The sequence below is a fragment of the Anguilla rostrata genome, chromosome 4, assembly GCF_018555375.3.
Source record: "Anguilla rostrata isolate EN2019 chromosome 4, ASM1855537v3, whole genome shotgun sequence".
In the NCBI taxonomy this organism is placed as follows: domain Eukaryota; kingdom Metazoa; phylum Chordata; class Actinopteri; order Anguilliformes; family Anguillidae; genus Anguilla; species Anguilla rostrata.
In genome coordinates, this window is record NC_057936.1 from 27927032 (window position 1) to 27943455 (window position 16424).

The window sequence follows — 16424 nt, forward strand, 5'->3', positions numbered from 1 at the left end:
ATAAAATTAGACACAATTGTAAGACAATGTATATACATCTAATGATGGAAATTTTGAAGTTGTAAGATACTATATATATATATATATATATATATATATATAATAATGTTAGTTTATAAATAGTAAAGAAAATATATTTTTTAACAGAATAGGTCACTACAGAACTGTATAAGAAGCTTCCAAATATTCTGGGAATTACAATTTTAGGAATCATCCATTGATTAGACCTGAGGATTTCTAAAACAATATGAATCCTGAAGATATTATGATCCATACCTCATGTGCATACAACAATAATTTATGTATTAGACCATTTGTTTCCTAGTTGTGCATATATTGCTGCTATTTTCTTAAAACTTCAATCTACTTTTAACCTGCAATTTAAATGTTTTATAATGAAATCATAGGAATTACATTAAAAAAAATAAGGGGCTATGCTACCAATTGCTAAATTATGCAGCTCGCAGTTTAGAAAAATTGTAATGTGAGCTAACAGGAAAGGAATGTCTAATTATCAACCACAAATTGGCAATTGCCCAATGACTGCTTCATACAAGCAATTATTTCCATGTATAATTAGGTTTAATAATTCTAAGCTCCTGAAAATTATTATTTAACTCCATGTCTGGCATCTAGCTCTGAAACCCCAGTATTAAGAGCATGCAGTCACATGTGACTTCAAGATGACAAAACTCAGAGCACGATATATTAAACTGTGTGGACAGAAACACTACTGTCAGATGTTTTAGAAAAATGAGCAGTCTGAGTTTGTATGCAGAGCTTTCCAAGAAAGCAGAGAATTTATTCAATGAATAATATGATGATTCAATGCACAATGTGTTGGAATTCTATTGTTGGAGTGCAGGATCCACATAATTTGCCCTCAACTATGCTTCAGCTAATACAGAACTGTCAGGCGAACAAACTTCCTGACATAGCATACCATGACTTGTACAAGTGCTTGATTAGACTGCAGTAATATTTCACTGGGATGTATTGTTGTTCCAAATTGGACAATTAATTTTTAAACTCGATACATACAAATCTGTCAACGGTATGTACTGAAACAGAATTTCAGCTCAATTAACTAAATGAGCTGAACTCCTGAACCCTCATTGTCCCTATTAGTCCACACGCTGCCCAGACTAGTTCAAATCTCCCCTATGTGCTCCATACTAATAACATAACATAGCATAACATAACATAACATAACATAACATAACATAACATAACATAACATAACATAACATAACATAACATAACATAACAGGATGAATAGAACAGGCCATTCAGCAACAACGCTCGCCCTCATTGTCCCTATTGGCCCACACGCTGCCCAGACTAGTTCACCTCTCCCCTATATGGTCCATACTAATAACATAACAAAACATAACATAACACAACATGATGAATAGAACAGGCCATTCAGCAACAACGCTCGCCATTTTCCTACCACTAAAAGTGCAGGTGTCTAGCACCATATCAAGCCTGATGTTGAAACCCCAAGAGCAATGCCTTTGGATGCGAGAACTGACAATGTACAACTGAGCTTTTGTATGCAGATCTGTAATGCTATGAACAGAATGACAGACAGATAATTCAGACCTTCAGCAGGAAATTAAACATTTTGATTGATTGCTGCATCTAATTAGTCTGATAATTATTTGAGTCTCACTGCAACAATAGTATACAGGGGTACTAGAACACAGTGATGACAAAAAATAGATGCCATGTGCAAAGTTAAATTTAGAAAGTCAGGAGGCCTTCTGGGTCAATATCCTTTTTTCATAAGCTTTCCATTTCCTAAAACACAAGAGGAGTTACTGTTCCATAAAACTGCTTTTGCTATAGTAACATCAGTGGTCCACCGACAGTGAAATTCATAGCTAACCAGCAGTTACGTGTAACCAGCAATGTACGTTTGCCAGCTTCATCTTAACAGCAGCAACCACTGAATGTACAATTTTTCCTTAGTGCCAGATGTGTGTGAGAAATTATTTTGGATTCTGCCTTTCAACATCTCTCTGTATTATATGATAGAGGTTTTCAAATTCTTCCATCTCACTAGGCTGTAATTAATCAGCATGCAATTTTCTAGACAGTCTTGGTCTACAACATTCAGAAAAGTTTCTATTGAGGCCTTCAGTTGTTTTCTGAAGATGTATACATCTGTTCCTGCCAGGGACTGGAAAACACATTCCAAACAGTTCATGGAAAGAAATAATTTAGGCTATTCTGCCAACACATAAAGGCAACATACAGGGCAATGAGCCTGCATACATGGTTTTGCATAAAACATGTATGCAAAAGACTGGTGTAATAAGAAAGCATTCTAGAGATACAATTTATTTTGTGCCTTCGAGTCAAACAAACTTCTGAGAGCCTCAATAAACTTGGTGTCAAATTACAAGGTCTATGTGTTTACCCTGTTCCCCTTGGAAAAACTGTATGAACTTAGGCAGAGCTAAGTGCACTTTCTTTGGCTGCAGACTCACCACATGTGTGAGAACGAGTCTCTCACGTCGGGTTTATAACCTTACTTTACCATCAGCCTTACAGGTTATCACTCGGATGTGAAATAAGTCTGGTTTATTAGCCTGCTGCGGACACACTGTGCCAATAAAACCAATGGTCAGCTGGTCTGTGAAATGGTCTGTAAAATTATATCCGGTAGGACTCAAATAGGAGGCAGCAATTCATGCCAGTTTGATCTATAACATAGTTCTGGCAGCTAAAACATGCTAGAATGCAGGAAACCAGTCTCACTAACCATACCGTTCATTTCCAGATGCTCTGTAGATAGTTAAGACTGGAACAGACCCTTTTTCAATGTCTGATCGATAAGTGCTGACAGCAAGATGTTGATAGCAAGAGAAGCAAGGCAGAGAACAAGTAGGATGTCATTTTATCATGTATATTTATGATCATTTAAGTGCCACTCAGAATAAGAATTTGAATGACAGAAAATGATACTGTAATTCTCTGGTACTCAATCATGAATGGTAAACACATTATTTAGTTCACATACAGTATAATGAAATGTAATAATCAAGGTGCCCAGGACAGGAAGCAGATGGTTGAGAAATATTCATAATCAAACTGCTTGCATGATTACGGAGACAGTTTACTTACGTATACATTTTGTTCACCAAAATAGTCATTCTAGAACTGTATGGCAATCAAAAAGAGTAATCAAACCCTGTAGCAGTTCATCCACCTTGTTCACAGCTGAACTAGCTAAACCTACTCTGGCATGTCAGACAGTTGTGGACAGAGGTCATGCAAATGAAAACAGTTGGTGTTCTATAATATGCTTCTGTGAAATAATGCAAAATGTGATTTATTTCATGTTAATATATGAGTACAAAGGAATTAAATATTTTAAATTTGCTTAAGAATACTCAAGGCACATAACCAGCACCATATGTCGGGTATTAACTGTTTGCTGACTTTGCCAATATGCACAGAATGTAACAATATATGGTGTAGGGGAGATCATGGAAATTACAGTTTTCGTATTTGGACCAATTCGGAAAATATTGCTAGAGGTAGGTTAATAATTTTTTAATACAAACAACCTACAATCCTTGACTAAGATACCATAATGACATTTCTGGGACATACCATCCACTAGCAATTTGACCAAAAGTACTGTGAGTTATTTTACATTTCACCCTGTGGGTAGGGGGTAGGGGAGACTGGGGTCGGTTGTGCTCCATTTAGTCTCTTATGAGATTGCTAAGAGAGCGCTTGCTCAAGAAAAACATTTTCAAATTAACATCTTGATTCTGTCGGTTAACATTTGGGGCTCTGTGTTTTTGCACATTCCACCCACATCTCTGCAAAGCTTGTTGTCAAAGCCTCATTTTGCCTGTATAGTTATTCATTATTCTGAATTAAAAAAAAACAAAAAACTGCAGTACACGTTATAATAGTTTTATTTCATTTTTATTTAAAGGGGAATTACACTGTATAGCACTTCTGCTTCTCATGACTGACACTGTCCTTCTAATTAATGTGTCGCCCTTCATTTTTCTATTAGTTATTTCATTTTAAATGTCTAACGTTAGAAACAAAGACCTATTTTTTAGCGCAAGTCCACAGAGTAGTACAGTTTGCGGTTTTTTTTTCTTCTTCGATTTAGTTTTGCGGCAAAATAGAGAAGAAGCGAAGCAAAACATTCCGTTAGTTTTGCATTGAAATCGAACAAACTAACGTCTGCTAGCTTTTGTTTGATGCGATGTAATAATGAGGTGCATTGTACCCGGTTGTTATAATGCTCCCGTTAAACTTGCCTTGAAAGCACATTTTCATAGTTTTCCACGGGATGCAACTTTGTGCCAGACATGGCTGGATGTAATCAGACACCCCAACATAACAGCTGAAGAAGTTCGCAAACGAGGACTAAGGGTATGCAGCGACTACTTTGAAGACACCGACTACCAAGGCGACCGTCTGAAGCCTAGAGCTGTGCCCACCGTTTTCCCATCGAGCTGTACTATGCGGGCTGGCTAACGCTATCGCGTCTGTCTGTGATACATAGGATGTCTACCACCAGTTGCTCTTTGTCCTGGGAATAGCCTGTGATTCCTTAATCTCGGCCTGCTCCTGACTTGCTCTCGCTCTCACACGATCAGCCTGAAAATTAGCCAGCTCTTCTTCTGTGTATTCCGGCTCGAATCGATAGGGCACAACAATCCCATGATCAAAAACAAAATCTCCTTCATCCTCAGACATTTTCGGTTTCACTAGCTAGTAGTCATACAACACTATTTCTACGACCAACCTAATGTTATTACGCAGGTACGCCCAGATCAGAAGTCGCGCAATGATGCATCCTCGAGTTCAACACTAAACTGCCTGGGTCTACTTCCTGCATTTGTAAAAGAGAACAACAAAACAGCGTAAAATATTCACATAATGAAATAATCGAAAAATGAAGGGCGACACATTCATTAGTAGGACAATATCAGTCATGAATAGCAGAAGTGTTATAAAGTGTAATTCCCTTTAATGTTATACATATTATTTTGCTAATCATTCATCATATTTTGTAAATTCAGCAAAATTTGAAATTCTGATGAGTATTCATTTTAAGGAGGAAGTGTGTAGCCCAGATGATGAACTGAGATTGAATAGTCGCATAACTCTGTCCATACAGTACCATAGCTAATAAGCTTAAAACGATTCCCTTCAGAGCGAGTTGTGCCAGTTGCCCTATTTATAGTGTAGCTTGTCATGTTCAACTGTCTACCAGTAGTCTGCTACATTGTGTGGGCATCTGTGTTTCAACTTAACAGAAGAGGTAAATGAGTTTACAGCAACACGGAAAATAAGAACCATCCAGTCGGTCAGAAGCGCGTTCGTAAAATAATCTAATCCATCTGTTGTTTTACATGAAATAGTGTCTCACATGATTTTGTTTCACATTTTTTTACTTCCTGTACTACTGCATGTCCTGCACTGTCAAATTATATTCCTATTCAAGAATTTATACTTTAAAAAAGCATTCAAGACATGTACAAGTGTGTCTAGTTTTACTGCGGAATCTTCAGTGCAAATTCAGTTCTCAATCCAGGAGGGAAAACACATATATAGAAACATTTTGTATATATTACAATACATCTAATATACACAGACACGTGGATTGTACCATCTGTTGATAATGGTCAGTAGAAATTTTAAATGGAAAATTTGTCGAATGAATGACATTTCTAGTAAAGCAAACAGTCATTGTGCCACATACACTTTTCCGTGCTTTCAAAATGGTTGCAAAGAAAAATAATCAATCATCAGCTAAAGTGAAGGATGGAATGTTTGAAGGTTTTACCTTGAGGTCTGAAACTAAGTCACAAAGAGGCCTGTCTGAACATTTGCGAGGCCAATGTACATTTAAAAATATCCTTTTAGATATGAATTGCATAAGAAATTAGACTATGAGAAGGTTTTATCAGGCACCACACCATGGACACCTCAATAATGAAATCTTAAAAGAAGGAAGGTTATCATGCAATGATCAGCAGGTATGAACACCAGGTACAACACCATCTTTTATCAAACACATCCATTGGCATTGTAGTCCAGAACAGCCATCCTGCATTCCATGGAACACAATTGTAAGGTGACAGTTTATAGAAAAAACAGCTGTTTTTTTATTTTTTATGGTAGTGAGAATAACTTTTTTGTGAATAACTTTTTCAACAGTGTGTCTTTGTTGCGACCTACACATATGGTTAGACACAAAAACCGTTATACATGGGAGTGTGTGTGCACACATCTCCCTTAAAGCTCACTGTAATCAAAGGGTTTTATCATCTAAAATCTTTGTTCAAAAAACCCAGGAGGATCTCTCTCTGTCTCTCTCTCTCTTTCTCTCTCTCTCTCTCTCTCTCTCTTGCTCTCACTCTCTCAACGTTGAAATCTGTTTATTTATAATTACAAATATTTGTTGTTTGGTCTGACATGAAAATTTCACAAGCCAGTATGCCATTAATCACAATGAATCTTCATTACCACGAATGTTCATACATAGAGTGCAAATAGAGCGATTAGCTACCATTTTGAATCATGCTCCACTCTCACTATTTGACCTGTGTGTGTATTCAATTGTATATTATTTAATATGTAAAATTAGTCCATGTCGAAGTATTGTCAAAATATGGCACTGACAGTAGGATCAAGACTCCAGCCCTGAAGGCTTAGCCCAATTCAAGCCATGGTGGTGCAGTAGAGATTCAAATCTAGAGAAACATTCAAAAATTCACTGCTGCATCAGACATCAGTTTTTGTAAGCCATGCAATGTTTTAACATTGAAATAGACAGTTTGATACACATTGGTAACTTTCTTGTGTTTTTGAATAGAAGGCTATTTTTACATTAATTATAATTAAGAGAAATTATGTTATATCATGTATTAATTATATAATTTTATATGACCGTAGTCTCATTGTCTTCATACAAGAACTACATTTTTTTCAAAAACGACTTAATGTTCAAAGCCATTGTTAGTTTCTATAGCAATCAGGTGCAACTAGTTAGAAATGGCAAGAAGAAATTAAAAATGCACACAAAAACATGGTCTGGGTCCCAGGGGCTAAATGAGGGGCTATAGCACAAGCATGTGTTGATTCTCTCAAATTGAAATTTCATAGTGACAGGTTTCCATAGATTCTGAGATTCTGATCCTTATTCCAGAATCCGGTACTTGTCCTACTTGCTTATTTCAATAATAATAATAATAATAATAATAATAATAATTGTGGAAATGTACAAACCAGAGTTTCTATGGATGTTGTTGCCTTTAATCCAATTATAACCTTTGTAGCACCTGAACAAACATTTTAACTGACAAATTCTTATTAATTATAGGCCTATGAAGGAAGACCAAGTCAATGGAGTAATTATCATTACTTTTAATTACATTATTTTCATTATTATCGGCCTGATTCGTTATTATGGGCTTGAGGAACTTAATTGTTGTTACACACTCCGAACTATACAGGAATTCTAGAGATATGCACATCTTCACTTGAGATATGCAGTCGCTTAACTCTGAATTGCATGGTTCATGCTGAGTTGCTCTAAATATAATTAAATTAGCTTGTCCAGACACACACATGCACAGATGGAAAATGTGAGTTTGTGAGTTCTCATTCCATTTCTTTTTCCTTTATAAAACCCCATCATTCAGGGCTAGTCATGGGAGCTGTAAAATACTTCTCACTCCCAAATGCTGGATGCTGCAATGCAGCTGGGAAAAATGGACAGAACAGAAGCAGGAAAACTATTGTCAAAGACATGCCATTGAGCAATAAATACCAATTCACTGACCAAACAGGTGCATTGTTACAAGGCTGCTAGGCCTAGTTTATGTTTGGTTTTGAAAATGCTACTGTGTGAATATGACACAGGTCCTCAGTGTACGGGTGCTCCTCTCAGCCAAAGCATTTCTCAATGAAATGTGAATGTGCAAATTGCATTCTAATGTAATAATAAAGACATGCAATTTATACAAATCATTGGTAATAGGTTACCAATGTGGTGACATTTTAATTTATATCCAATTTTAATTTATCTTCATATTATTCATTTGAACATAATAAAACTGTGACATAAAATGCGAGTTGAATCAGTTTAACCAGTACTGCTGGTAAAATATTATTATCCACTTGAATAAAAACTCATTGAGCTGTAATTCCATTTTCTAGCCTACAGGTTTGCCTGATTCCACATAATTCCACCTTCCCATGTAAGCGAAAGGCTGCAAAGATAAAATTAGTTAAATACACATTTAAGTCTCAATCCAGGATTCAAATAATGTAGAATTGAATGGAACATATTTTCTTTTCTGTGAACCTCCACCCCAAGCTTATATATACAATACCCCCTGTAGCTCCCCAAGCCAGGGTGCACACAGGAGGATTGGGGGAAATGTCAGTTAGGTGTGGACATCTCAAACCAGGTTCAAGAACCTAAATGAAGAACTGAGATTCTTCAGAATGAGGGTTAATGGTTTTTAAAGATGTTTTTTTAGATGGTTAATTGTTTTACAGGTGGCTTTCTCAGGAGTCTGTTTCAGTACCTGACCTACCGAAAGATTGAATTACATGCTATAAAAACTTTATCACTGAGAACACAAAGTGCAAATTATAGGCTCTGTGATTGTGAATGTAAATCTGAAAGCATGGCCTGTTTTTTAAAATAAATATGTTTTATACATATGCTGAAACTGCTAGCTTTCCTTGGAAATTTTTTCTTTTCAAAGCCTTCTAAACAGATAGAAATGGTACCTGGCAGTACAGAACTTTTGGAGAGAATCAGAAATGTAAATAAAATGAGATTTACCTTATTCAAACCCAGCTAGATTTTGCCTGAGAGTAGAAAACAAAAGAATACTTGAAATCATACTTGATTTAAACAACCAGAATCTATTAGGTCTCATCCATTTAGAGACTGAAAATATAACAGAAACACTATAATGTCTACTCTTCCTACAGGGAATTCAAGACAGAGCAAGGATCTAGAACTTGAAATGAACTCCAAATCTGCAAGTAATTTGTGGCCTAAGACAGAGACTTGTTTGCTTCCACAGTGATTGTAATTATTGACCCTAAAATGACAGAGCTTTTGGCCTTTAAAACATTAGTTCTGCATGCCTATATGTACATTTGGATTATTCTGGTGATGACGAACCACATTGTTTCAATCAACTTGCAAGCCATGGATGACAATCATATACAACAAATCAAAGATAAGTTAACTAAAAGAATGTTTAGTAGTGTTTCATTGAACATCCTTTTAGTTAACTTATCTTTGATTTACTACTAGTTTTGATGTCTGTATCTAAAAGACCAGTTTTCATTAAATATACTGTCATTTCCACAAACGACACTATAATTAATGAAAACTGGTCTTTTAGATACAGACATAAAAACTAGTAGCACCTTTGTTACTTAATGTTAGTAAGGTAATCTGTAGCTGGCTGTGATTTCTATAAATCTATCAAATCAAACATCTAACTAATGATCCTTTGAGCCATAGGACTATGCAATAATAAAGACTATTGGAAGAGGAAGAACTCCCTGGATGATGAATAATTAGCATAGCACACTAGAATGCTGGGCACATTCTGGACCAAATTCAACTGCTAGTGTGAAGAGGTATATTGATGGTAGAGCACTGATTCACTGTGGTGGCACATTTATTTCATTTCAGGTTCTTCCTCCTCAGGCCTTAACATGGCTTTGCAGATATTGTTGTTTCGTGGCAATGAATGTATCAAACAGCATGCCTTAATTGAATCCAGGTGACATGATTTAAATAGATGCCTATAAAATCTTGGAGCACAATTAATGTTTGCAGACCAGTAGAGATTAGAATTTATTTGGAATGAGTAAAAAAAAGGTGCTCCACATTTATTATTATTTTAATGTCTTACTTCAGGGAAATGTTTCATAATGGAAAGTGTACAGTAGATTTCAGCCACCAGATGTGATGTTGTGACACATGGACATTGTGCAGGTGCTCAGAATGATGACAGCTAGGGAGTTTGTGTCATTGCTTGAGAATCTGTGAAATCCAGATTTGATGGAAAAACAAAGACAAAAGCATGTATACATGCACATGACTGCACACACACCCACACTCACACACAGTCTATAAAAACAACACTTTAACAGAGCTTGACAGAAATAACTGTGACTATGCATGTATTTTCTCAGCCAATGCACAGTTTGAGAATAAGGCCAACAGGGCAGGCAAAAATATCCTCCCGAGTTTTATTATCATCATATTTCATGTAATTAAAAGCATTTCTTTCAGTCACACAGCACAGCTTCAATATCTTATAGCAATAACAAATTGTTTCCATTTCTGTGATGTGAAGAATACCATTAGGAAAATATGTCTAATGCTGTCTGTGTTTTATGAAGTGCTTTTCATTGTAACTTCTCACTTTCAACCTATTTTTGACCCATAATATTCACCAGTGGAAAATATTAACATTCTGTGAAGAAGAGAGTTTTTGCAGGTGGAATGGTCCTCTGAACTGAACAGATTATAAGACTTCACAATGGAATGGTTTCAGGCTTGTATACTTGGAAAAATACTGAAATTCCTGTTGTAATTTGTAATTTAGCTTCTTAGTTAGTTAGTTATTAACTAACTTGTTTTAATAAATTAAAATGTTTGTAAAAAGAAAACAAATTATTCATAATTGCTATGTATCTTAAAATGGCATTAAGAAATTTAGACCAGTTAGTATTTAAACCCTGACTTAACTTACATCTATAAACTGATGAAATATTAACTGTTAGGATTCTTTTCTGTTCAGTATCCAATTTACAGAGGCGGAGATAACCCTAGATCTAAGCTTTTGGCATTGGAGTTGAGCCATCTGTTGGGTGAAATTATACAGGGTGTGTTCCCTCTAAATTAATTGCAGCTGCTCTTCAACAATGCTGCACTCTCAGGAAAACTGTGGTTATACCATTGCACCTGCATTAAATGGATCTAATACTAGAAGGGCAAACCCCAGTTTTTAAGAGTTAAATTAAGCCCCAGAACCTCTAGAAAACAAAATTCTGGCAAAAAAACCTTTTCCATTTCCTTTAATTAATCTGATACGCAGCACACACCGCCTCACTTATATATTAAATAAAGTGCAACCAAAACCCCATAAAATATACGAATGCCTTAGAGACTGCTGAGGTGCATCCTGTTAAAGAACTATTCTAATGCATGAATGAGCCCCCCAGCATAACGCTGAATCGAGGCCATGCCAATGCTGACTGTGGCCTGCAGCCCTCCAGGGTTATGCACAGTTGACCCTAGCATCAGCCAGAGAGGAAAGGGATTCAGTCCACTGGGATCACAGAGCCTCATGATGCAGAAGCTTCCCCACACTGGCTGATCGGGCACCTGGTTGAGTGTTTGAAGGCTATTTGCATAAGGTTATGTGCAACTTTAGAAAAGGATATAAAAGACACAAAAGACACAACATCATAATTTAAATGTGATGCTATAGATCTCTTTAAACCTATAAACCTATAACACACTGTAGGCTTACTCAAAGAAAGAAAAGTGAAAACTGGTTTGGGCTTTCTCTTGCTATTCCCATGTAACCCCTTAAAATTTACAAGGTACTCATTGATGCCCTTCACTAAATTGTAATTGTAAAACTGCATTTACTGGCATTCTACACCAGCGACTGAAAAGTCACATTTCTTTTGTAGCCCTCCATTTTCCATTTGACATGAATAGATTTCCTTTTAATACAGTATGTTTAATACTTGGTGAGGATACAGTTATTATGGACCATTTCATTGTTATGGCTGGGATTGTTTTTCTGCACATTTTAGGTGCCAGTTGGAAGGGGACTGTAGGAGGTGGGCGGTGAAATTCTGCCTTTGCCTTGCATGAAAAGAACAGCACATATGACTGCCAGTCCTCCATAGCAGCTGCAGGCTGACTGAGGGTTTTATGACATTCATCACTGCACCTCTGCCCGCATCCACATCAAACCTCAAATCACTCACACAAACAAATCAATAGCTTGGGGAAATGTACATCTTATCCAGCCTGCCTACCATCGACAGTTATAGCAAGATTTTGAGAAGTAACACAAGAGCAGCTGGAGATTTTTTTGTCTTAAAAACAGCATAATGTTAATGAGATAAAGAGATGAACAGAATAAACTGATAAATCCTAGTAAATGTAAACATATAAAGGCATATAGGAATTTGCATACATTTATGATATGATTTAAAATATGATCATTCATAATTTCAGTGAAAGATTTTTTTTGGTTGAGGATGGACTGGTGCTTAAGTGTGTTAGCAAGACACAAACAGGAAATCTTTTCAAGGAATCAGTGCTATCAGTGTATTAATCATTTCCCACTCACAGTATAGCCAGGGAGCTGAGTGTTAGAGTAGTGGGTTTGTTCAAGCCTGATGTCTTAAAATGTATTTTATTGATATGACTACAAGGATTTGATATTTTATCACTACACTTTTGAAACAATAATTGGAAAACAGGAGAGAAACCCCTCCCAAATTGCATTGCAAATATGGTTCCACCTGACCACAAGCGACATGCTTCATGATTTGTTAAGAGAACACAGGAGGGGCATGCTGCGTGAATATTACAGGTCACTCAAGCTGTCAAAATAAAGCCCACACCTCCACAAAAGAAAGAACCAACTTGTCAAAGCTGAGGGTACCTTGAGGGGGTGTAGGGGCATCTGCTGAACATACCTTGGATAACTCAAAACACATGTTGACACCATGGAGAGTTCATCTCTGGCTATTCACAGCAGTAAGGTCATGAACTGTGTCCGACAAAAAATGGTATGGAGGTCATGTGATACAATGTTGCCTTTTCTGAAACAACTTTTCTCTCATAAACCGTTAGCAATGCAACCATGACTGATTCAAGATAAATTGCACTCAGCCAAATACAAGATTGCAAATTCAGAATAACAGCAACAAAGAAAAAAGATAACATGAAAGGAAATTTGAGGCATTAATTTTTTAACTCAAAACAAAATGGTGATGGGGGAAAGGAGTTTCTTTACATGAAACTGTATGAAGGCAAATAAATGCATTAAAGCTGTTCTGTATTGCAAAAATATAATAAAACAACTAAGAATGTACATGACCAGCCAAATCCAAATATTTATCTTCCTAATCAACACAGGTTTGTTTTATAAAAATGCATTATATATATATATATATATATATATATATATATATATATATATACATATAATAGGCAGTATTCCTAAAAAAGCATTTCCAGAATGTTAATGTTACTGTTATCTGCAACAAATCACGGCTATTTAAAGTCTTTTTGGCAAATGTACATATGCGAGAAGGGGCCAGAGAGGGGCTGATTAAATGAAATGAGAAGGTTGCAGAGAAAACAAGGAACAGCACTGTGTACATCCAGGCATTCAGTCAAGGAAGTCAACATTAGGAAACGACGTGCTTCCGGATTCACCTATTATATTCACTGACAAACTAAATTATTCTAAATTCCCAAAAGCCGGTCTTTGACAGTCTTGAAGACTTACTATTCTTGTTTGCCAAATACATTGATAGTAAGAATTTATATTTGCTTATTACATTTTGATTAATAAATTCCTGGGGTAAAACCTTTGCATACTACATACTATGTGGTAAGTAGTAATGGCTTTGACATAGTTTGCATTTACATCAGGCAAGTTAAAAAACTTAAACGAAAACACAATTTAAATGAATTGCTACTTGAATACAGAGAAGAATGCTAGTCCAGATGCAACACAGGCAATAAGGTGCGTGATCACACAAACACACTAATGTACGGTTCCTTTCATTTGTATTTACTAAGCTTCAAGAACTCCATAATGAAGACTGAAATTTTACGAAATGATAACCTTTGACTTCCTTAAATGACAGTACCTTTTAATTACCAAAGTAAGTACCAAGTACCAAATGTACCCTATAATATTTAAACATAATACACTAGTGTGCAATTTCAATTCACATTTTCATTCTTTCTATTATGAGCTTGAAAACTTTACAAAATATAAATAATGCCCCAATCCAATGCAGAGTTCAATAAAGTAGCTACCGAAAACATTTTGGGGCAATTATGGGATTTTTGCCTCTTAGTGTATCAAATCAAAATGAATAAAACACAACAAATATCAGATCTTTTTATTTTCAAGCCAAACCTCTATTACAACCACTACCGTATGTGGAAAATACTTGAATCTGTATTCATAATAGTGCAGATATCGACCAAAATAAAGAAATCTTTTCCACACAGTCCACACAAGAGACCTGAAGCAGCTGATTTGCACAAATGCTTCTGAAAGTATGGATTCATCTGCAACCTAGAGCAGACATCGGGTCTCTCTGCTATCCTCTAATTTTGCCTGCCATGCAAACAAAAAGAAAAACGTCTTTCCACAAGACTTGGTACACATACCCAGAAAACATACCCAGCATGAAACAGATTATCATAACCAACACAGAAGATGGGAACAAAGTTTCTCACCTTACTTGAATAAAAGTAATTTCGTATTTTTAATTCTTCCAAAAACTAATAAAGCAAGTTAAGATGTGCAAGGAGCAGACAATGTTATAAAGAAAGCAAAAAGATTAAACTTACTGTTAAAGGGTTGCTGTTTTCAAACCATTTGCTCAGCAAAGACTGTAATCCAGGTTTAGTGACGGGGAGCTAGAATCCGAGTTAGAATCCGAGCCTTTCCCCTAAGACTTCTTTCTGAGGCAGCGAGAGGGCTGAGGTAAGACACCCCTTCAGAAAAAAACACAGAAAAAAGGAACATTCTGGGGATTCTTGGGAACATGCCAAAGTCCCAGAATTCCACAGGCCATACATAAGGTTTCAATTAAGACAGACTCCAGTGACCAATCATGGCAGTGGAGCATTTTTATTTTTTCAACAGCCTGGGGGATTTTGAAAAGACTTTTAATTCACAGCAGAAGTCATTCACATGAAACAATTGTGCTTTTAACCTGTGGTGTGCAAAGATGGTTGCAGATTATAATATGAACTGTAAATTCTGAAATATCTCCACACTTGTTATTTAATTCTTAGATACCACCACACCACAAGTTTATCTGACAAACATTGAGTAAACATGCTGCACTTCCCACTTCTCATATGGAATTTAGGTTATAATACAGGAGTCCACCTAGAGGAATTCCTAGACCCCTCTGGCAGCATTCCACAGAGTCACTGTTAAAGCCGGAATTAGAGACACCCCAACTTCACCCCCCCGCCTCCCCACCATTCTGCAGTCCTCCACCAAACCGTTAAAAATAACAGAGAATACTGCTCTAATATGGAGATTAATAACAGCGACCATACTACTACTACTATTTGTACTACTGCTATTATTATTATTATTATTATTATTATTATTATTATTATTATTATTATTTACTATTATTATTATTATTATTAATCTTATTATTATTCCAGGTTTATTTAATTTCTGACAGTAGTTAGTAAATTTGAACATTTTTTTTGGAAGATTAAGAGGCATTCTCAGATTCAGAATAAAACTTGTGCTTCTATTCAGTAGACACATATTTTACAATAACAACTGCTGGGTAACGAATTAATTACAACTCAGGAAGTATTCGCATTCCATGTCATGTTTAACTGCTGGCCCCTGACTTTTCGCAGAAACATTACCTGTATGAAAAATCTGTCCTGGTTCAACACCATACTCAAACTCTCATCCATCGACCTTTAAGGGAAATAGACCATTCACTGTTCAAAGGGACCTCCTTGTCCTAGACTCAAGTTTCAATCCCTCTCATTATGCAAGATTACCTTATGACGTTTTCAGATGAGAACTTGAAAATACTTAACCTTTCAAGAGTGCAGGAAGCCATTCACAACATTTACATTTCAAGTAATGTTCATTCTTAAAATATTATGGACTTTTCAGCTTTCACTCTATGTCCAATGCTATTGGCATGTCCAGTTAAAGCTCTTGTTCTAGCATAAATGTATGATTTGGTCTGAATAGTCAGAAAATCTGGGGAATATACTAATATTCCTGCAACTGCTTCAGCACATTTTAAGACACAAGAAATTACAGTTGACTTGGGTGGAGGGCTACAGAGGAATATGACAGGCCCCACTAGCCTCCGAGTGCACACTCTTTGCTGGATAATTATAGAGTTGGCTACCCAGATGAATGAGGCCACATCAATACCAGCAAGTCATTCTATTCATTTAGATTTTTTCACCAACTTCAAAAATGCCTTGGTGAAAACAGCTTTTTGCTTTTCAGAAAGAAAAATTGCTGTATTATTGTCATTTACCATTTATCCCCTTGTATATGTGACAGGGATAGCCAGTAGTGATCAGCAGGAAGATCCATGTAATATTGTAGCTATTT

General features: G+C 36.1%; 1 protein-coding gene across 2 annotated transcripts in view; it reads right to left on the minus strand.

Moving 5' to 3' along the window:
- Window positions 1–14814, minus strand: part of LOC135253108 (discoidin domain-containing receptor 2-like) — a 37251-nt gene extending 22437 nt beyond the window's left edge. For both annotated transcript variants that reach the window (XM_064332001.1, XM_064332000.1), the window contains exon 1: window positions 14657–14814. The gene's annotated coding sequence lies outside the window, so the exon portion shown is untranslated. The remainder of the gene's footprint in view (window positions 1–14656) is intronic.
- Between the last annotated feature and the right edge of the window lie 1610 nt (window positions 14815–16424).